Source organism: Myotis yumanensis, unplaced genomic scaffold, assembly GCF_028538775.1.
Source record: "Myotis yumanensis isolate MYYU_CA2020_CCGP unplaced genomic scaffold, mMyoYum1.0.hap1 SCAF_21, whole genome shotgun sequence".
NCBI lineage: Eukaryota > Metazoa > Chordata > Mammalia > Chiroptera > Vespertilionidae > Myotis > Myotis yumanensis.
The window spans coordinates 11,537,975-11,559,270 of record NW_027223772.1 but is presented as its reverse complement, the minus strand read 5'-3'; the positions used below and the strand labels follow the sequence as shown (position 1 = coordinate 11,559,270).

Below are 21,296 nucleotides of genomic sequence, written 5' to 3'. Positions count from 1 at the left end.
ACCAACTTTCCTGTTCTTTCAGCAACACATTGCATTCCAGGTGTTCCGTTTCAGACGAGGTGTGACATTCTGATGCATAATTGGGTATGTGGACACTCATTTCACAGGCCTTCTTCTGGGTAATGGGACTGGATGGTAGGATTGGGAGTGGGGATTGAAGGTGGGCCTGGGTTTGGATCTGAGTGAGATGGAAGTACTCAGGTTTGAGACAAGGCAAGGTTTGAGACAAGGGTTGAGGTTGGACCTCTGCCAAGAATGGAGGTTGGAAATAAGAAAGTCCTGGGGATTCTTGGTCTGTGAAGGAATTTGAGATGCTGTTGAAAAAGATTGAATAGTTGCCTGAGGCATTGACGGCAGAGGACAAGGACTCACTATGCAGAGATGGAAGGCCCCAGAATAGCTGAGTAAGTTTTTCCTTTAAGTTGCCTTTCCAGGTCTTAGGATGTATGTCCTCCTGTGTTGAGTCATGCTCATCAGGGCTGAGAAATAAAAGATGTCTAGGATCGATAAGTTTGGCTTCCGGGTCTGCCCAAAAAGAGGTTTTTGTAGAATGGAGGGCAAGAAACCCTTGATGCAAATCATAGTGTGTCAAGGTCGAAGAGAATAAGTCTTTGGGTTGAGGTGAGGAATGGTGCATTGGCTCTGGAGTTTGACCCAGTGGTAAAGGTGACAGAAAATTACCCAAGGTTGTCATTGGGTTAGAGGAGAGAACAGAGGGAGGTTGTGGGGAAGGCTCAGGCAGAGGAGTTGGTAAGAGTTCTCCGAGAGGGATTGCTGAGAAGACAGAGGACTGATTAAATGATGGCTCAGTCACCGGAGCTGTCTCAGAAGCTGAGGAAGCCACAGAAGACAAAGAGGAAGTAGGCTTTTCCAATGCCTCTGAGAACAGCATCTGATTAATTTCAGCAGCTGCATTATTACACACCTCACAGGAGGGGTCTGGACATAAAAGTCGACGACAGCGGGTGATGTCATAATTCTGTCCCAGGGTGCTGCAGGTGATAGGAAGTAAGAAGATGCTGCTAGGACCAGAACAAGGAAAAGAGGACCTACTGGCCTGGTGAGGGTGGGGCACCTGAAGCCTGCTGCCCTTTCACATTGCTCCACACCCATGACTTCACAATGCACTCATCTCAAGGCATTCACTCACATTCCCATTCCTATGGCAACCCCTCCCATGACCAGGGAAGGCTCCACTGAATCCCTGGAAATGCAGAGAACATGCTAAAGGGAGATCAGGAAAAATGGGGAAAGACTAGTCACCTTTTCAGGAAAGAAATCTGCTCCCTGTCGTCGTCCTTGCTTTGATGATATCTTGAACCTGGGAGCCAGAAGAGTGAATTACATGTAATGAAGGTAGACACATAGGCAATACACATGAGGCCCTTTCTGGGAGACCATTGGGATATTAGACTCTGAAAGACCCAAGAATTAGTAGATGAGTCAAATGGTCAATGATAATAAGAATAAGGTCCCCATATGTATGTTGCTTCCTTTATAAAATAATCGCATTTGATGCTCAAAAGCATGCTGTGAAGCAGAGGTGTCCATGGTTACAGCAAAGAGGAATCTGATCATCCTGAAGCCAAAGTACTTTCTCAAAGTCAGGAGACATAACTTCTGACTCTCGACATCTACTGGGCAACACCCATGGCCCAGGTCCCTCACTGCTTCTTACCCATGGACAGCAGAGCAGGGAATCTGAGCAGTATCTCAGGTTCAGTCTTTCCATGAGCCTCTCCTTTGAGGGCTCTGTTTCATGAGAGGGGCTGTATCTACCAACTGACAGAGACCGTGGACCTGGTACCTCATGGGAAGGAGAGAGAAGGGTCACCCTTGGGGAGCTCAGGTGGAATAGGCAGAACCTTACCTCTCCGTGTCCCACCTTTCCTTCTCCTCTTGGCTCTGACCCGATGCTGAGAACAAAAAGGAATGAAGGGGTGATTAGGCCTCATTTCTCTCCTCCTCCCCCTTGGAAACTCAGACATTTAGTATCTAAGAATAATGTCCCTCTGAGCCAGCCAAATAGATTTTAACTAATAGAACTTTGTGTTCCTTTAACCATTTTTTAAAGCTTTAAAATGTTTTTTATTTTATTTTTCCTTGTTGAAAAACTCAAAGAAGGACTTTGTTTCTGGGGTCCACACTTGGTATACTCAGATGTCCTCTGCTCAAGGTCGGCATATAATCTGAGGCCTACAGTCCATCTCTGTCCCCTCAGATAGGACCCAGTAACCTGATGGTGCTCAGGCTGCAGCCTCTGCTCACTCAGAGGCTCTCAGAGGCTCAGCACTCCCTGCTTAGCAGCCCAACACAAAGGCTAGTTAAGTGATGCCTGCCAGGGCAGCATGACTCAGGATGAAGTGCTGGTTAACTCTGATGTCCTACAGAGACGCCCATGTCTCTAAAGAACTGGATCCAGGACTAGGGAATCCCTGTGTTTGGAGCCAGAAACCTGTCACCACACCCCGATGGTCTGTGAGATTCAGATGGAAGCCTGAGTCCTCCCTGAACCCCTAGCCCTGCCTGGTCTCTTCCCCTAGAAGAGCGCTGTTCTGTTCTCTCCTCAGATGCCCCATCTTCAGTGTCTCTCTGACTCATCCACACTCATTTAGAAATGTGGGAATCAAAACGGCAACAACAATGAAGAACTCTGTTGGGGTTCCACTGAACTCTCACTCAGGGTTCCTTACCTTATGTGTCTGTTCATTTTCCCGGAAGTATGGAATTCCCACGAAGAAAATGAAGAGGAGGAAAAACCACAACACCAAGATGGAAATTGGGTTGAGGTTATTATATAAAAATTCTGAGCCGAAGCTCAGATAAAATTCTAGAAGGCTATTCAGAAATAGACTGAGTTCCATTTCCCGAACAACAACGCTGCTTGAAGCAACTGAGCTCTGAGAGCTCCGACTCTTGGCTTTATAGCCAGGCCTGCATCACAGAGCACTGTGGAGTCACAGAGGGTTTCTGAGAGTGGGGGTGGGTCCACCTTCAAGAGGGTTTGTCCACAGCCCCGCCCCCCAGCCAGCCCAGCAGATTCCCTCCATCTCTTCTGGGCCTCTAGGTCCTTCTGCCCTCCTCTCCTAGCCTGTTTTTCAATTTGCCTTTTAACATATCATATATTTACCTTAATTAATGCTTTGCTTGTTTCATCTGTAACCCAGATATTAGCTGGGTCCCCCGTTAATGTTTGGAAAGCTTGACTTTGGTCTCACCAGGTCCACTACCTTGCAAGTCTGAAATACTCCCTGGAAATTTTGCTTGTGCCCAGACATTTACACTGAGGGTCACATATGTTCTCAAATCCAACTTACACAAAGCCAGGTACAGAACTTAAAGTTCTTTTAGACGTACTTGTGGATGGTAAGTAGCAAATTTTAGTTTTTTCAGTAAGTTATAAGTGAATCATAAAGTTTAAAATATTATCCCTCTCAGGAATACATCTCACATATGTTACATCTATCCAAACCCTAAGTTCTGTAATAAAGCTCTCCGCAGGACATTTCAAGCAGACATGGAGTGCTGGGGTCCAGCCCCAGCGGGTCCAGGGGTTCCCAAAGGTGTGGACGGAGTCGGCCAAGAATGTTTTACACAGAGACAGCGTTCAGAACTCTCTAGCTTTCCTTAGTCTCCGTGGATCTACCTGTGCCTGGCTGAGGCCACAGAGAGAGATCCCAAGGCAAGCTGAGCCTTTATTTTATAGTGAGAGGTAAACAAGGTAGTGGTTTCTAGAGTTACACAGTTCTTGTGAGTTTCACTTGTTTTGACCGTAGTTACACTTCCTGCACTTCCCTCAGCCCATTAGCTTCCCAGATAAGATCTAGAGAGCCTCATAAGGTCAAGCCTAATTATGCTAAGAGGACTGTGCCCTCTAAGCTGGGAATTGTTTGTGACTTCACCAACAGGTCAGTCCGAGGCTTAACCCTGTATCAGCTCCCCACATCTCACCCTTCTTTTATTTTTTAAGCTACTATAATGAGAGTTTTTAAGCTACCATAATGACAGTAAAACTTAAGCATCAAGAACAAAACTCTGGCTATTAAAACAATAACAAAACAATGCCAATGTAAAACCCAAAACATTTTAAAACTTGAACATAACATTTCAAGAACAAAAAATGTTTTAAGTCCCAATTTCAACGTCCAACAGTTCTGAGTCCAAGTTTCAATGTCCCACAGTTCCTTATGTATACATGTCAGCAATGATATTTCAGTTCTGGATGGTGGACAAATGGTGGCAATGCAGGTCCGACCCTCTCTGGTTTGATCCTGGGCAACCTGCAGCGACGCACAGCTGCTGACTGCTAGTATGGCAAAGTGTCGTCAGCGTCCTCCATCTCTGGATTGTTTTTCCTCTTGTCTTCATCGCTGGAGCATTCCTGATAATTCCTCTCTGTTGCAGGAATCCACATGGTCTTGAAGTTGTTTTCTGAAAATATACAAACATATTCTCGACCGAAGGTTAATAAAGGGAATTTTACTTGGGGTCCTTTTATATTTGCCCAAATGATTTTCCTTTGGCTTATTTTGACACTGTGTGTGTTTTCCTGGGTGTCTTGCTGTTAGCATTACAAATGAAAATTTTTTCTAGATGTAATTTAGTTACAGGATATTTTTCCTTACATGGTATTTTTCCACTATTCCCCCTTTTTTTGATTTAATCTAGATATCTTTAAATTTTAATGTTTTTGCACAAAAATATGACTGTTTTAGTTTCATTGCATGTTAAGCAATTTTTCCATGAAATGAAAATTTTTGGTTAATACTTCTTGAGCCAATTTTAATTAATCTGAAAACTTGACTGCTATTTTACTGTCAAATTTAGTACTCTAACAACAATCTTAGTTTACATTGTAAATATTAATGGAAAGGATTACTTTACATCCTTGAGGAGGCTTAAGCATTCCTGTTTGTTAGGCTAGATTTAAATACAGGGTCTGTTAACTAAGCCTTCGTTTTTCTGGGTACCATTTTCAGCTGGACCAAGTCTCTTCTGTTATTTGGTTCCTGATCTGGGCTGGGCATGGGAAGCAAGAAGCAGCCATGGGGACAGGAGACCTTCCTCAGAAGGGGCGAGTGTTCCAGACCCTGCACAATTGGGGGGGTGAGGATCTGTGCCCCACCTCTGTTGAACCCCAAGTTCTCTCCTACTGGCCCCCGGCTGTGCCTGTCTTAGGTTGCCCCACCCTATGGGGTCTTACCCGTTGTTGACTACCAGCCATCTCTGGGCCAAGTAGGGTGATGTGAGATTCAGTTCTGTCTCCTTGGTAGCCTATGTCCCTCTGGCCTCTATGCCCAGCAACTGCCTTTGGATGCCCTCGCCTGCTGGCGGGGCACCAGCATTGATCATGGGGAACGCAGGTTTCTTCTCCAGAGAGGGCCCAGCTTACGCCACTGGGCAAGAGACAGATCCATGGTACCAGCTTTTCATGATCCCAGCTTGAACAGAAGGTCAGATAACAGCTGTAGACAATTGGAATCCTCTTGGCAAAAAAAGGTCAAGAGAGGTCAATATAGAATGCTTAAGTGCCTTCCCAGGAGGGAATAAATCCCTTCAATGTCCTTAAAACATTCAAAGAATTAATTTGTAAGTTTGTTTGGGATAAATGCACAATATACTGTTGTAAAGCATCAAAAATTATGAATAAAACTTGTAGAATAATACCATGTAAGAATATTCTTTGCTCTAGGTCATGACAACTTAATTTTAAACTGGCTGTCTCAAAGTTTGGAATGAGGAACCTAGTTAGCAAAAAAAAAAAAAGCAATTTACAGAAGCAGAGACAGCATGCTATCCAAATTACAGTTTTGGGTAAACATATTATCTAGAGTCCTTGGGTAACCTAGGTTAAACTTAGGCATGTTATCTAAATTTACAGTTTTGGGTCTCCAGAACACTAAGTTGACATGCTAACTGGAGCCCTCTGACCTTGGGATAGCTGTGCTGTCCTTCCCAGGTAAAGGAAAAATGTGCCTTCTAAGACCAGTATGAAAGTTATAGTTTTTACCTGAATTAATTGTTACTGAAAGGGCGCACTGCGCAGGCGCAGGCCCTGCGCTCCAGCCCCGCCCCTGCTTGCATCCGGCTGGCTCCGCCCCGCAGTCTGCAAGGTTCCGGCGGCTGGAGGACCGCGCCTGGCGGTAGAGTGGGGTGCTGGGCTCGGCTGGTGGGTGCGTGCGGGTGCACCTGCCGCGGGCCTTTGGCGTGTCCGGCTGCAGGCCCGCACCCAGCCTGGGGCGCCTGAGCCTTGGGGACGCGAGTCCCACCTGTGGAGACCTGCCCTGCGTGCCCTCCGCTGGTGCCGCAGCGCCCCGAGGCCAGCCCCAAGCTCCGAGGCGGTGGCAGCCACGTGCGGGGGGGCCCTGAGCCTGCCCCTCTCGGGAGCAGGTGCTCCGTGCTCGGCCTCGTCCGCTGGGGCTGGGACTGAAGGAGCCCACGTGGTGGCGGCGGCACCAGCGAGGCACCGGGTGCGGCCGGCTCCTGAGCGGCCCCCCGCCCTAGAGCCCAGCGGCAGGTGTGGGCCACGGGCCTCTGAAGGGGCGAGTGCGCATGCACGCGCACCAAGCAGGACGAACAAAGAGGCGGTGGACGCAGGCGGCCGAGCGGAGCAGAGCGCCGACGAGCACCGCCGAGCCAGGCCGTGCAGGGCCGGGCCCAGGAGCGTGCAGGTGATGGGGGTGACCAGGCTGGGGTCGGCGGGCCCCTGAACCCGACGCCCCGGGCTGGCGGGGAGCTGCGCGGTGGCTGCGTGTCCAAGGGGCCGGGCCCGCCATGGCCGGGGTCAGCTACACGGCGCCCTGGTGGGTGAACCTCCTGCACCGGCTGCCGCACTTCAGCCTGCGCTGGGAGCCCACCAGTGACCAGTTCCGGCCCAAGGACCCCGACTGCCAGAGGGCGCTGCTGCTGCTCGGGGCCGCTGCGCTGGCCTGCCTCGCCCTGAACCTCCTCTTCCTGCTCCTCTACTCCTGGCTGCGCTGCCGGCGGCGTGGGAACGAGGAGCACCTGGACACCGACTGCTGCTGCACCGCCTGGTGTGTGGTCATCGCCACGCTGGTGTGCAGCGCCGGCATCGCCGAGGGTTTCTGTGGCGACGGGGAGACCAGCGATGGCCTCCATTGGGCCACCTACTCGCTCCGCCACGCCAACCGCACGGTGGCAGGGGTGCAGGACCGCATGTGGGACACCGCGGCTGCCCTGAGCCTCACGGCAGAGCCGCGATGCCGTGATGGAGCGTGGGCCCGAGCAGCAGGCAGAGCCCGGACCAGGCCGGCATCCGGGACCGCGGGGCCGGGCTGCTCGTAGCGGAGGCGACGGAGCCCCCCAGCGGCTGAGGGGCCTCCTCCCAGCCCTCGCGGGCGGCCCAGGCGCAGCGAGCCCCCGTGGGGATCCCCCACGACATCCAGACCCAGAGCACCCCAGGAAAGAGGAGGGAAGCCTCCAGAGCCAACACAGAACGACTCCCACCCCGGGGACGGCGAGGACTTCCTCCGTGTTCAGTGGAAGGGTGAGATCTCGGACCTGTGGACGTGCGCCCCCGCCCTTCCCTGCGTTCTCGGTAGGGGGGGCGGGGACTGCGCCCTCCATCTTGCCCTGGGTCCTCCACTTTTGGGCAGGGCCATGTGCTCAGCGGGGGCTTCTTCCCGGAGGAGGCCTCTGCTAGCCACACCCAGGATTCCTCTGGACTGGCCGGTGATGGTCGGGGGAGGTGCGCGCCATCACTATGACCGCATCCTGTGTGGTGAGATGCCGACTCGCGCCTGGCCAGTCCGGCAGGGCCCACGGTCCCCTCTCTCTTTGCCACTTGCTGCTGCGTCAGTAAGGAAGGTGGGAGAGCCAGGCCTGGGCTTGAAATAAAAGACTCTTTGCTTTTGCATCGGACTGGCTGGCTCCCTGGTGGTTTCTTGGGAATCTTGAAATCTGGGCATAACAGTTACCATACTTCACTTTACCGTGCCCCAGGTGGTCTCTGGGCTGTTGGTTGTCTGGTTTGTCTTCCTCCTGCTGGGTTATACTTGGAGAACTTCAATTTAAAAAGAAATCTTTTTCTTTTACAAAAAGTAACCTATAGGGTTGCTTCCTGGATGTTGACTGATGGTGCCGCAAGGCCATGTATTACAAGTCAAAGTCATGAAACATTTATGGTGACTGTACTTTCAGATTTGGTATTTTAACAGCAAATCATTAGATTATCCTATAAATATTAGTGGAAGATATTTCAAAATTTTAAAATTTCTCCTTTTTATTAAATTTAAAATATTTTTAAACAGCATTCCCTTTCGGCTTATTTGCATATACAGAGGGATCATGGGAAGCCTTCAGTAACTTTTTAGAAGAATTTTACTTTACTAGGATTCAATTGCTTACAAAGGTTAGTAAATTTAGTGATGTTGTATTCTGATACACAAGGTGCAAACTCTGCTCCACCTCCAGCCTAATTTAAAATGCAGCGGCGAGGAGCTTTTGTTATTTTAAACTACATCTTAAAATTCTACTGCTGTATTTTAAGAAATATCAAACAAAATAACTTGCTTTGCCCTTTCTTAGAGGCAAAAACTTAAAATATGCTTATTAATTTATATTCGATAAAGCTTTCCATGTGATTTCAAGTATATTAAATTGGCTTTATTAAAAAATCATTTAAGAAGAGAGAATAAACTTTTGAAAACATTTCAGGGCCCGCGAAATGTCTCAAAGTCATTTCTTGGTTATAGTTTTGAAATCTAACTTGAAAGACCATCAAACACATATGTGTATATATGATTTAAAGATTATATACCTTTTATAATTATTAAGAGATATCAGTTAAATTTAAACTGATCTTTGTATTTAAAAATTTAGGTTGGGATTACAGAATTTATCCTCTTTTTTCAATTAGACAAATGTTGAAATTTTACTATAATTATATGATTTCTCCCAATTTATTTAACCAGAACTATAAACTCTTAGCTGGCAAGTTAAATATTTAGCATTTCTCAATCAGTAACATTTTTAAGAATAAACTTCAAAAATACAAGACACAATCAATAGATTTAATTCTGTCCTCTAAATTTTTCGTGAGGGAAATTTAGATTAATATTTCAGCATTTTGTTATTTTAGAATATCTAATTCAATTTAGCAAACTCCCAAAGCCTTGGGCTGCCATTGACTGGAAACAGGTAACCATTAAAATGCAAATTAGTTACATTCTTTCTACCAAGGATGGGAAACTGGGAAGCAAGCCTCTCTTTAGAAGTTTCCACTGGTAGGAAATTTTTGGCCTACCTGCTTGTGTGTTGGGGGGAGGGAGGCTAGCCCTTCCTCCATCAGAAATTGCCTTGGGCATACATACTCCTCTGTATTCACAACTTCCCACTTCAACCCCAAAAGCAGCAGCTTCACATTTCTACCGTGAATTGGCTCCACCCCTGAGCCTCAGCACCTCAAAACAAAACCCCAATTTCCAGCCAAATTGTTAGTTTTACCTTTTGTGTCAAGAGCTAACTTTGATATGTTCAAAACTAAGTAAAATCCACTTACTCAATCCAAAACAGGCATTAAAAAGAAAAACCCCAAATGCTCTCTTGTATCCATTTTAAGAGTAGGATTGGTGCTTTCCACTATTACCTGAGTCCTGATCTATCACCCCAGGGAGAGCTGCCAATCCTGCACTTTCCCGGGGTGGAAAGGCTGCAGTGGGGTTAAAGATAAGGCTCCTTGGGCCTACCTTCTCCCATGCCTTTACATTTACCTTTCCGGCACCTTTCCTTCCTCAGAAAAGCATGGACATGTTAAAAGATCAATACGGAGTCTTTTTTCTTCTAGACTCAGTATGGCACATCTTCTCATTCTAAAGATCAATACAGAATCTTCTTTCTTCTAGACTCAGTATGGCACATCTTCTCAATCTAAGTTCTGTACTATCCACCCACTGAAGTATGGTACCTTTTTGCTTTGTTTAACAATGGACAGGTTACTTTGATTTTCTAAATTGTATAAGTCATCCCATTCGATTGAATGACTTATTGATTGAATGACTATCCCATTGATTGTGATCTTACTGGTTATCAAAGCACATTCTTCTGGGAAACAGGACAGCACAATTACCCTAAACTGTTTTAGTAGCCACAGGTGGTGCGTTCCAGTTGACTCAGTGGTCCTAAGACCAGGACAGTGCAATTACTCTAAATTGCCTCGATGGCTCTAGATAATGTGTTTCTATCAACTCAGTGATCCGGAGACCCAGAACTATAATTTAGATAACATGCCTAAGTTTAACCCAGGTTACCCAAAGGCTCTAGATAATGTATTTCTGTCAATTCAGTGACCCCGAGACCCGAAACTGTAATTAACATGCTTAATTCTGCTTCTGTAATCTGCTTTTTTGCGAGCCAGGTGCCTCATTCCAAAACCTGGGATGTAATCAATACCTTTGTGATTTTTGCCTATATAAGTCTGGTTTTGCCACCATCTTATTGTTATGCCCAGATTTCAGGATCCCCAAGAAACCACATCAGGGAGCCAGCCAGTCCGATGCAAAAGCATAAGTGTCTTTAGTCGAGCTAGCTCGGCTCCCCCACCTTGCCGACGCAGCGACAGGAAGCCGAGAGAGAGATAACTCTGTGTGGAGACCGGTTATATAGGGGGAGTTGGAGGAAGGGGAGGAGAAAGGACTGTGCTCTGCCGATTGGCCAGGCACAAGTCGGTGTCTTGTTCCTGGGTGTGGCTAGCAAAGGCTTAGACTTCCGGGAAGAAGCTCCTTGCCAAGCACGTGGCCTAGGTAACATGGAGCACTTACCCTGGGGCAAGGTGGAGGGCATAGCCCTTACCCTGGGGCAAGGTGGAGGGCCTAGCCCTTACCCTGGGGCAAGGTGGAAGGCCTAGCCCTCGCCCTTTCATTCCCCCCTTTGTCTTGGAACTTCCGGCTCAATCATGAGACGGACTGCTTTTCTATTCCACCATTGCTAGAGGCCCGTACTGGGCATATCTTAACAAATGATCTGGTGGAAGGGAAAGAAACCATTTTAGCTTTAACAACTTCTATTGAAATAGGATTTTTCTTCTTAAAATTCCTCCATGGCTATCCATAAGCCAAATCAAGATTAATTTATCTACTGTCCTGATGTTTGCATAAACACAACAAGAATGGTAATTGACTACCTTTGCTGGAATCTCATGGTTGAATCTTAATGTGCCCCATAGGGCCAGGAAGCCGCGCCACCCAGCTGCCATCAGGCCCGCCTGCAGTATCTGCTGAGTTAGGTGAATCCCTCACCTGTAGCAACTCCACCTGAGCCCACGCTCTAGGCTTTAAGCCCATCTCAGTAGCCCTCCTACTTGTTGCGGCCCAGAGTGTGTGGGGGTTCCACAGGAACGCAGAGGCATCCCTACTGCTCCCCTTCTACTCTTACCAACCGCCAATAATGGTAGGGCATGGGCCTGACGCTCCAGCGCCAGCCATCTTCAGGGCTTCCAAGCAGGATACCAGGCTTTCTTCGTGGCATTTTTACTGGCTACAAGTCTTTAGAGCTCAGACAGGGCTCTTTAAAACATGATACTCCAGTCAAAGTTTTCCATTAATAAAACCACTATTAGGAACCAGTCTTATTGAATCTATGCAAAGAAATGTATTGCCATGACTTATTTATCATTGCTAATATTTCAGAGGAATTATGTAAGGAGAAAAACATACTGATCTGCTCTAAGATTTTCTGATTTTTCCTTGCCAATTCCTTTTCATGGAGTTATAACAAAACAGTAACTGTTGCCATTAAACTTTCTTTCTATGCATAACCATGCCTTAGACCTTCTATTCCAAACAGGCCTTTCCCAGCTTTCTACAGTTGAGGTTTGTACTACCCCTGACATGGGCATGGTTACGCAGGCCTGCAAGACAATATACAGGCTGCCAACCATCAACTGTCTCTCAACAGAGACCAAAACCTGATGGGCACCCTTCCCTGCCCAGTTGGGCACCTGCCCTCTTGGCAGCCAGACACCCTCTACTCTTGGGGTTCACCCCACACAGTCCCCTTCCAGGACAGTCAACATACATTCAAACCTGCAAGAGAATCAAAGGTCAATATAACATATCAATACAATGAAACATAATATTGGCATCATGGCCGCTTCAGGCAGCCAAATCCTACTAAAGTCTATTCTTGATCTTCCTATAAATTGTCCTTGTCTCTTTGGAGCCATGTCCATGAAGATGCAGGCATCATCTAAGTCTATTACACAGTATTGTGGGGGCTCCCAGCAGCAGGAGTGATCGCGAGCAATGTTACCAGCATCAGGCAGGTCGAGCACGCCGTAGCTTGAGCTTGAGCGGGTGGCGTTGATCTCGATCGACGCTCCATTTGGTGACGAAGTCTTCCCGGATCACGGATGGGTCCGCTGACCAGACATGAGTGTGATGGACCCAGGTCGCTACGCCGTCTACCTTGAGAGCGGTGGGGGTCGTCAGCACCACAGTGTAGGGACACTTCCAACGTGGTTCGAGGGTCTCCTGGCGGTGCCTTCTGTCGTAGACCCAATCTCCTGGTCTGTGCTGATGAGGAGTTGGGGTTGGGCTGGTCTTGTACAGATTCTAGGGCCTGTTGCCTTCCTTTCACAGGCAGGGGGAGGGCCCATGAAATCTCTGCCCTGAGGAACTGTGAGCCCCACCCTTAAATGTCCCGATCAGACTAGAAAATCCACAAATACCTTTTAAATCTACCCCAGAATTTCAAATTCCCAACCCAGCATAGAATATCACATAGCAAATCAAAGTTCTCAGCAAACAAACAGACAGAGATGTTTACTAGTTAGGCGGGCCAATTCCACCTCTGACAGAGAGCAAGCGCCCTTAGGGAAAGATCCCAGCGGCCGCTCAGGGTACTTTGCTATCCGCCAGAGCACTCAGCCTCAAAGAAATCAAGCTTGTGGTTGTTGTTTTTTTTTTAGACACAAACAGAAATTTCACTAGCTAAACAATTTTCAATAAAGACAGATAACATTTCCCATTAAAAACTTTGAATCACCACAGGAGAAAACAAAACAAAACAGGAATAAACAAAAACACTTTTACACAGGCACATGCCACATTTACAGCACAAAATACCAACAGATAACCTAGTTTGATTAACATATTATCTAGAGCCCGTGGGTAACCTGGGTTAAACTTAGGCATGTTATCTAAATTACAGTCCTGGGTCTCCAGAACACTGAGTTGATAAGTCAACTGGAGCCCTCTGATCCTGGGATAGCTATACTGCCCCTCCCATGAAAAGGAAAAATGTGCCCTCTAAGCCCAGTATGAAATTGGATTACTGCTATCAGTCCCTTTTAAGACTTTGACATAAGCTATTTAACTTTTGTTTAGGGTGGGAACATATAACCTTTAATTGCCCTTAGTTTAAGGAAAGCAGGGTTTTCTAGATTTAAGAGATTAGATTAAATAAATCCGTGCGGCAAGCACACTTCCTGCCCCATAAAACTCCACCTTAAAGCTCCACCCTTGACTAAATCAGAGGGAGGGGCCTTTGCTGTTTCAAGATGGCGGGCCCCAGGGGAGCAGCAAGTCATGTGGCTGACATGGCGGCTGCCAAGTCATGCAGCCCAAAATGGTGGCTGTCTACACTTTTTTTTTTGCAAATCAGGATCAATAAGCAAAGGCATTTAGTTACCAGAATTACACAAATTTTCCCAATTCAATCCGAACCTTAAACTTTTAGCTGACAAGTCAAAATATTCAGCATTTCTCAATCAGTCTAGAATCTAGCTAGCATCTGTTTTTTTCCTTGGGTAAATGATCAGTCTTGGGCTCCATCCTGCACATCTGCAAAGAGACTCTAGCTCAAAACTCTATCCAAAATCGGACAGTGCGCGCATTAGTTTTAAGCCAGCTTTTCTCTCTACACGTGCACAGAAATCCCAGACGCATTTACTTGGGGAGGGGGTGACCTGTTTTCACAGATCCTCACTCAGATGCCCACCTGACCGAAGTCGTGGAGCCACACAAAGGAGGGGAGAGGGCAGGCCCCCTCCCTCCACACTCACACACTTTCACCAGACATTCACTCAGAGTTTAAACAATAACAACTTCCCAACTCCTGAGGGAGCTCTACAGCCTCCCCCAATCTCCTTGAAATGATCAATCACAATACCCAAAGGAGCAGTCTGAGTCCGTCCCATAACATCCGTCCAGTAAGTCCACAGAAAACAGAAAAACACAGACACAGACAAACAGAGGGCCCCAAAGAACAGCCTTCCAACTCCATGGAAGCAACTAGACGATGGCCTTACGCCAAACCGGCGGGAGCGACCTGCCTCGTCTCAGATTCTCAGATTGAGGGGGTTCCTACAGACCTTCCGACTCCGCGGAAGCAAAACTACACCCCTCCAGATGGAGGGTCGAGGCGTCCCCCGACTCCTCCCGCCCTTGATCCCCCTGTGCGTCCACTTAGATCATTGCGGGCAATTACGGATTTCAGAAGTGAGCTCACACAGAACAGATACAGAGCAAGTCCCTGAACAGAGGCAGTAGAAAACTGCCTAGGAATGCTTCTCTTCTACCTTTTTTAAAAGATAGGCCAGATTTGAACCCTTAGCCAGTCAGAGTTTTGACGGTGAGTACCATCTAGAAGCCATTCCTCCAGATACAGGAAAAGTCCCTTAGAGATAACCTATATCACACAGAACAGAATACACAGCACACAGACACTTACCGCGGCCAGTCAGACTCTACGGATTGGGGGGGTCCCTCAATGGTTTTGGGGATCCCGGACGAGCCCCCAAATGTTATGCCCAGATTTCAGGATCCCCAAGAAACCACATCAGGGAGCCAGCCAGTCCGATGCAAAAGCATAAGAGTCTTTATTCGAGCTAGCTCGGCTCCCCCACCTTGCCGACGCAGCGACAGGAAGCAGAGAGAGAGATAACTCTGTGTGGAGATGGGTTATATAGGGGGAGTTGGAGGAAGGGGAGGAGAAAGGACTGTGCTCTGCCGATTGGCCAGGCACAAGTCGGTGTCTTGTTCCTGAGTGTGGCTAGCAGAGGCTTAGACCTCCGGGAAGAAGCTCCTTGCCAAGCACGTGGCCTAGGTAACATGGAGCACTTACCCTGGGGCAAGGTGGAGGGCGTAGCCCTTACCCTGGAGCAAGGTGGAGGGCCTAGCCCTTACCCTGGGGCAAGGTGGAAGGCCTAGCCCTTGCCCTTTCACTTATTGCTATGAGATTTGGGAATGTCCCCTCATAGTCCCGGATTGCAATAAATGTGACTCTTTAATTCGACTTCTTGAGGCGTCCTTCTGTGATTCGCGGGGTACATTACAACATTTGGAGGCCCCAGCGAGATGCAGTCCCTTAGGGGTGCTGTTTTGGACGCAAAGGGAGGCAAAACCTCCCCTGAGCCATTCGTGGAGACTGAGGGATCTCTAGGGGGTGCGCACCCTGAGAAGTTCCAGGGCCCCGGAGAACTCCCTTCGGATCCAGCGAACGGGCAGGGGACGTTCGCACGTCCCTAAAAAATTCATCGAGTCACCTGGAAAATCCTCTAGAGGTAAGCTCTGGAATTCTGGGACCGGTCACTGGTGGTGGACTCAAAAGAGGGCTGGACGCAGCGGAACCTCGGAGTCCAACTCCCTACGCGACAGCGTCTGGGGGTCCTGGTCTGGGCAACCTTAGGTTGTATTTGTCTGGTTTGTTTTGTCTTTGCTAGCCTTTTTGGTTTTGGATTTTTGTGAGCCTTTTTGGCTTTGGTTTTGGATTTGTTTGTAAGCCTTTTTGGCTTTGTTTGTGAGTCTTTTTGGTTTTATTTGTTAGCCTTTTTTGGTTCTGGTTATTGTTTGTGAGTCCAATGTGTTCAGTCTGTCGATTTCGTCATTTTGCTGAAATCCTCTTGGAGGATATTGAATGGTTCTTTCCTTCCTCTTTAACTTTTGGGGGATTGTGTGAATGGATTACTGATCTAGATTATCAAGGATCTCTAAGGGACTTGTCCTGTATCTGGAGGAATGGCTTCTAGACGGTATTCACCGTCTCTGGGACTTCCAGGAGGGAAGTCAAAACTCGGACTGGCTAAGGGTTCGAATCTGGCCTATCTTTTAAAAAAGGTAGAAGAGAAGCATTCCTAGGCAGTTTTCTACTGCCTCTGTTCAGGGACTTGTTCTGTATCTCGGCACAATTGAAACTGATTTGTTGGTATTTTGTGGTGTAAACTTGGCATGCGCCAGTGTAAAAGTATTTTTGTTTGTTTCTGTTTTGTTTTGTTTCCTTTGCAAACAACCTTCTGAACTTCTCCTGAGTTTCCGTGGTGATTCAAAGTTTTTAATGGGGAATGTTATCTGTCTTTATTGTTTAAATGTGTGTCTTTGTTGTTTAAAATTGTTTAGCTAATGAAATTTCTGTTTTTGTCTCTTAAAAAATATAAATGTATTGCTAATCTGAGGAATGTTAACTATTTACATGTCACCTAAAAATTAAGGTTAAGAGTTCTAACTAACTGGAAAGTATGGCTTTGGTGCCATGGGAGGAAGATAAAGAGAAATACTTAATGGAAGGTTTGAGGCATGGTTATGCATTTTTGAAGGACATAGAAAGAAAGTTTGAAGGCTAATTTGAAAGTGTGAAATTTGTGAAGGTTTTGTATGTGATGAGAAGGAAAAGAGAAATGTTCAAAGAAAGTTGAATGCATGATAGGCCAATAAGCTGGGACAAGTAAAATAGGGAAACTGAGCAGAAATCTTATCTTCCCTAAACAAAGGTTAAATAGATTGTGTCAATCTGATTAGTGTCATTTGCTGTCCACACCCAAGGACAAATGTAGTTAGAAAATAAGCCTTGTTTTGATTAGTTCTTTTATTCAGGTATTTTTTAAGGAGGAGGCAACCCGGTCCCTCCCTGCAACATGGGTGATAGCTCCTCCTCAAACTCAAACTCGATTGTCTTAGAATATATGTTAAGGAATTTTAAAAATTGCTCAAACCTTGCCGCCTTGGGTCTGGTTCTGGGTGTGTAAGAAGGGACAGAGTAAGGGTTAGTAGCAGAAGTGAAGAGGCAGGCATGGCAGGAGCAGGCCAGAAGAAGCTGGCAAGGCCATCCAAACCATCCAGCCGCTATTGGCCAGAGCCGCCTGAGGCAGACCTCCTCGGACTGGCAACAGCTGACTCTGACTAGGACAGGCTGGGCTCTTTCCAACTGGGCCCCCATGAACCGATGGTCGAAATGAAAATCGATGGCCAGACTGTGAACTTTATGGTTGGTACAGCGGCAGAGCACTCGGTAGTTACTCAGAAGGTAGCTCCCCTCTCAGGACAGGAAGTCACCATTATTGGAGCTACCGGGACCACAGCTGCAGACTGTTCTGCCGCCCCCGCCGATGTCAGTTAGGCGGCCATCAGGTGGTTCATGAATTCCTGTATTTGCCAGTTGACCTGGTCCCTCTAATGGGCAGAGACCTTTTAGCCAAAATGGAAGCAGAAACCACTTTTGCCCCAGATGGCTCAGCACAGCCTTGCCTAGGTGAAGAGACCTCTCCAATGATCCTGCCCTTAGCAGTGCCGAGAGAGGAAAAATGGAGACTTTATACCCCCCCCCCCCCCAGCCAAAGGCCCCCACATCTGTTCCTGTCAGGCCCCCATCAGGGGACTTGGGCAGTGTTTCTGTTATCTGCTCAAGATCCCAAGACTGTAAAAGTATTTGTTCACTGAAAGGGTGTAAGTGTACATGTTTATCTGATGTTTGTATGTCTACTTAGGTATAATTATTTGTTCATGTAAGTGTGGAAGTCTGTGAGAGGAAAAAAAAAAATGTTTGATTTCAGGCTGAATGCTCTGACCGATAGCAAAATGCCCTTTCCCAAGGGCGCTTGCTCTCTGTCAGAGGTGGAATCTGCCCGCCTAACTAGTAAAAATTTCTGTCTATGTTTGTGTACTAGGGACTTTGATTTGCTCTGTGATATTTCTGTGTTGGGTTGAGATTTTAGAATTCTGGGGTAGATTTAAAGGTATTTGTGGCTTTTCTTGTCTGATTGGGACATTCAGGGGTGGGGCTCACAGTTCCTCAGGGCAGAGATTTTATGGGCTTTTCCCCCTGCCTGTGCTGAATTAATCTGTAAAGGTGGGCGGGAATGAAGCTGGTCAAATGTATTGAAAGGGTTCCGTACCTGTAGCTGCTAGCAGAGGAGGGGCTGAAATCCCCTTCTAGTGCACTCCCTTGGGAGAGGCCTGATTGCTGCTCTGTCACAGGGGACCGGTACCATGGCAGGGGCCTGGTACCCAACCCACTGCCACAGGAGCGCTTTGTCACATGCCGGGCGTATTTCCCCTGGCCAGATAAGGGCTGCTGGCCCCCACCATGCCACCATTGCTGGCTGGAGGCAAGCGCTTTTTCCCAGTGGGAACAGAGAGAAAAGGGCTGCCAGATGAAAATGCTTTTCCCCCCATGCAGGAGCACCTCCACTAGGTCACCTGGGGACCTGCGCCTATCCGGCTCCCATCTCCCGCACCCTCTGCTCACCGGATTGTAATTGCCTCTCATCCCCCGAGGGGTTAGTTTAAGTAGGTGGTGAGGAGGAAATTTCCCTGTGCCTCCTTGTGCCTCCCTGCGCCCAATGAGACCCAAGAACCCCCGGGGACAAGGCCTCCTTGGACACTTTTCACCATGTTCTGTTGGGGGTTTGGGGTGGGGGGGCGAGGGCTTAAAAGGCAGCAGTTAGAAAAAAAAAACTTCAAAAATGAGAAGGATTTGAAGGAATGAATTGGTCACAGCTGGTAGAGGTAGCCCAGAAAGTTGTTAACAGTAGGGACACCCCAGAGGAGAAACAGGGCTTAAGGAAAGGAAAGGCCAGCAGCAAACTAGGAAGGCATTAGTATGCCTATTGTAGGAAGTAGGGGCACTGGAAGAGAGAATATCCTGGGAGGTTAACAAAGGAAAGCGGAAGGCTGAAGGGAAAACTCAGACTCTGAAGGATTTACACTCAGTGAAGGGGACTAATAGGGCCAGGACTCCTTTTCCTTGAGCCCCTTAGAGCCCAGAATAATAATTTGTTAGTTTCCTGGTGTATTCTGGAGCAGCCTATTCAGTCTTGACAGAGCCAATGGGATCCGTAACATCTAAGAAGACATCAGTCCAGGGAGCCACCGGACAAACTGCCTTTTTCCTTGGACATCAAAGAGGACTGGGGACCTTGGAAAGAACATGGGACAGTTGGATACTGCCGCCTGTGGATACTGGGGTTCGCGGAGATTGCTCAACTGGACCAAAGTGGAGCAACGGGCCTTTGAGGAGGTAAGGAAGGCTCTCATCTCAGCACCTGCCCTATCCTTGCCAGAAGTCAGGAAGCCCTTCCACCTCTACCTGAGTGAGGTAAGGGGCATTGGCAAAGGGGTTCTCACCCAGACTCTAGGTCCCTGGAAGAGACCTGTGGCCTATCTGTCAAGAGACTAGACCCTGTGGCTGCAGGGTGGCCAGCGTGCCTCCGGGCAGTGGCCACCACAGCATTGCTGGTAAAGGAGGCAGATAAGCTGACTTTGGGCCAGGAACTAGCCCTGACAACACCCCATGCTGTGGAAGCCCTCCTTCGAGATGCTCTGAAGAGATGGATGTCAAACACCAGGGTGACCCAGTACCAAGTTCTTCTCCTGGACCAGCCCCGAATCTGATTCCATAAGACATTGGCCATCAACCCTGCCAGCCTGCTCCCAGATGAGGATCCAGAGGAGCCATCCACGACTGCATAGAGATAATAGACGCAGCTCGCCCAGACTTGACAGATGTCCTGCTATCATCACCAGACAAGGTACTGTTATGTACAAGATGGGAGCAGTTATGTTCAGGATGAAATCTGGTATGCAGTAGGAGGTGGTAGTCACCCTACACTGCTCAAGGAAACCGAGTTGCAGACCAAGCTGCCAAGGAAGCCGCCCAAAACACCAGTGGGGCCTTTACAAGAGGAGGAATTGGCAGAACAGAAGCAAGCTACCAGAGGACCAAATGGTTGGTGGACTCTACCAGATGGCAGACTGTTGGTCCCAGAGGCTCTAGGTCAGACTTTAGTTGCCCAGTTACACCAGGCTACCCACATAGGTGTCACCAAGACTTCTGAACTTTTGTGAGGCAGGTCACAGGTAAATGCTAAGCAAGGAAAGAGGGTCCCCCTAGGAATTCAGGCCTGGGGGAACCCCCCAGGAGAGCATTGGGAGGTGGATTTCACAGAGATTAAGCCACTGACATCAGTGTATAAGTACCTGCTAGTTTTTATAGACCCTTTCTCAGGATGGGTTTAAGCCTATGCCACCAGGACAGAAACTGCCTATACCTAGATTTGGGCTGTCAGCAGTTATAGGGTCAGATAACAGCCCCGCCTTGTAGTCAAGGTATCTCAAAGTACAGCGAAGGTCTTAGGCTTAAATTGGAAACTCCATTGTGCATACCGGCCACAGAGTCAGGGCAGGTATGAACAGGACTCTAAAAGGATTCTAACTAAATTTATCCCAGAAACCGGTGAAAACTGGACCAACCTCCTGCCTTTGCCTACTTACAGGCCAGGTGTACCCCCAACCGGGAGGGGTTCTCTCCCTTTGAAATCATGTTTGGTAAACCTCCCCCTATCCTGCCCAAAGTTAGGGAAGGAATTAAAAGTTAAAAGTCATAACCGTTCCTTGATCAAGTCCTTGCAGGCTCTGCAGTATATCCAGAGAGCCACCCATAAGCTTGTTCGAGACGCCCTGCCGGTGCCCACCTCGGACACTGTACATCCTTTTCAGCCTGGGGACTCGGTGTGGGTAAAAAAGTTCACAACCCAAGGACTCATCCCAACTTGGAAAGGACTATAGACTTTCTCCCTGTTGATGGCATCCAGACCTGGCTACACCACTCCCAGCTCCTGCACCAGATGGCCTTGATCCCGGCAGCCAGCGGCCTCACCCGTGAGATTCCTAGCCTGGGCTCCACGCAAGCCAGGAAGAGGCTCAACGCCCGCAGGAGGGGAACTGGACTTCAGTGAGGACAGTACTGAGGGGACCGTGGCACTGGGGCACTTAGTAACTGTAAGAACATTTTTTCCTAGCCAGTGAGAAAGTCCAGGGCTAAGTGGGGCTATATGTGCTAGGGAACAGAAGAGCAGAAACAGAATAGAGAATGCCCCTAAAAGAAGTGGGGTGAGTAAATGAAAATTAAATGTGCCAAGCTGGCAGTTTAGAAAAATTAATTTGGTCAAACTACTTGTAGTTAGGGGGCAGTACAATCCCCTAACTAATGAAGATGAGTCCATGATTTGACTCATGTACATAAAACCAGTAGGGAATGAAGTATGGTACCTATTTGCTTTGTTTAAC

The 21,296-nt window shown here is 47.9% G+C and overlaps 1 pseudogene; it reads left to right on the top strand.

The window, feature by feature from the left end:
* The first annotated feature begins 6,774 nt into the window (after positions 1–6,774).
* LOC138998942 (protein tweety homolog 3 pseudogene) lies at positions 6,775–7,305 on the top strand (annotated as a pseudogene).
* The last annotated feature ends 13,991 nt before the right edge of the window (positions 7,306–21,296 follow it).